The sequence below is a fragment of the Mus caroli genome, chromosome 14, assembly GCF_900094665.2.
Source record: "Mus caroli chromosome 14, CAROLI_EIJ_v1.1, whole genome shotgun sequence".
Taxonomy (NCBI): Eukaryota; Metazoa; Chordata; class Mammalia; order Rodentia; family Muridae; genus Mus; species Mus caroli.
Genome location: NC_034583.1, coordinates 25,973,129 through 25,974,826, shown reverse-complemented (window position 1 = coordinate 25,974,826; position 1,698 = coordinate 25,973,129).

The following is a 1,698-nucleotide window of genomic DNA, read 5'->3' as shown; positions in this document are numbered from 1 at the left end:
GTATTCAAATGTCACAGTAAGTAAGTTTCTACATAGCTCTGAGATCAGCCATTAGTGTCAGAGGTGGGTGTGGGGGCAGGGCAGGTATTGTTTTCCAGAGGCACCGGAAGTCTCTTGTTGTCAAGTGTGCCACCCAGCATCCTGAGCAGGCTCCAGCATACCCATCCACAGTGACCGTCAGCTATAACAGTCACTAAAGGGTGCTTGGACAATTTTGCGGTGTGAGACCAGTACTTCTCAGCCTCTCTTGTTTGGCCTTGACAGTTTAGTGTTCTGCCTAATTATCTGCTTCATACAGGCAGAATTCCCAGGAAGTAGGCAATCAGCTCTGCTTTAGTAGAGATGGTATTCTGTAGAAAGAAGTACTGCCAGGATACACATTTGTGTTTGGTCTGTGAGGAGCCTTTTACACACGGAGTTAATAAAAGGAAAGGTTCTGATTGCCAGCATCTCAGTGGTAAGGCCTAGCAGGAAGACACCACAGAGAATGTCAGAGGTTCTCTATGGGTTCTGGTAATCAAATCGAGTCCTCATCACCAATGAGGAAGAAGAGCTCTTTCACAGAAAGGACACTCTGTCTCTTACTGCGAGTTGCTAGCTCCGAGCCTGGCTATGTAGTGGACAGTTTTCCCACCATCACCCCCATGCATTCTTTAGAAGATGTGAGAGGCAGGGCTTGTAGGAGCCATGCCTTCATGTTTAATGAATGCCTGCTGTAAGCTTGCTTCTGCTGTAAGGTAGTATCTGGTAGATAAATTCCTGCTATTCTTAGTCTGCTAAGACTCCTTTTTTAACGTTGAAAATTCAATGTTATTCAGATATTTCTTTGTGTCTGTGGAGTTGCACAAAGGGCCTTTAGGAATGACCCCTACCCTACCCCCAACACCTCTGTGCACCACGTGAACATGGATGGCAGTCTTCTAAGTCAAAATCCTTGCTTCTTAATGTCTGGTTGGAAATAATTTTATATTTTTTGTTATAAATCTTTACTATCAAAAAGACAGTAATCTAATTTTCCTAACACACTCTTTTGAATAGATGCCCAAAGAATTTTTAATTTGTTTCAAACCTCAGTAATTTCACTAGAAAAAGCTTTTGTATTATTTTTACTCATGTGATATCAAGGATATACTATAAAGCTTCAACACATAGATTTAAATCTTTTATTTCAGGAATATTTGAATGACTATTCCAAACAGTCCTTGAATGGCTATATTTATTTCTGAATCCTCATGGTAAGTCTGTTACTTTTCTGCTGCTGTAATAAAACATCATGACCAAAAGCAACTTACAGAAAAAAGTTTATGTGGGCTCACAATTTGATTACATCTCTAACACTTGTTATTGATACCTTTGTCCTGCTCACCTGCCCTGCTCACCTGCCCTCCTTGCCCGAATTCCTCACCTGGCCTCCTCAACTGGCCTCCTCGCCTGCCCTCCTCACCTGCCCTCCTCACCTGCCCTGCTCACCTGCCCTCTTCACCTGCCCTCCTCACCTGCCCTGCTCACCTGTCCTCCTCACCTGCCCTCCTCACCTGTCCTGCTCACCTGTCCTCCTCACCTGTCCTCCTCACCTGCCCTGCTCACCTGTCCTGCTCACCTGTCCTCCTCACCTGTCCTGCTCACCTGTCCTCCTCACCTGCCCTCCTCACCTGTCCTGCTCACCTGTCCTGCTCACCTGTCCTCCTCACCTGCCCT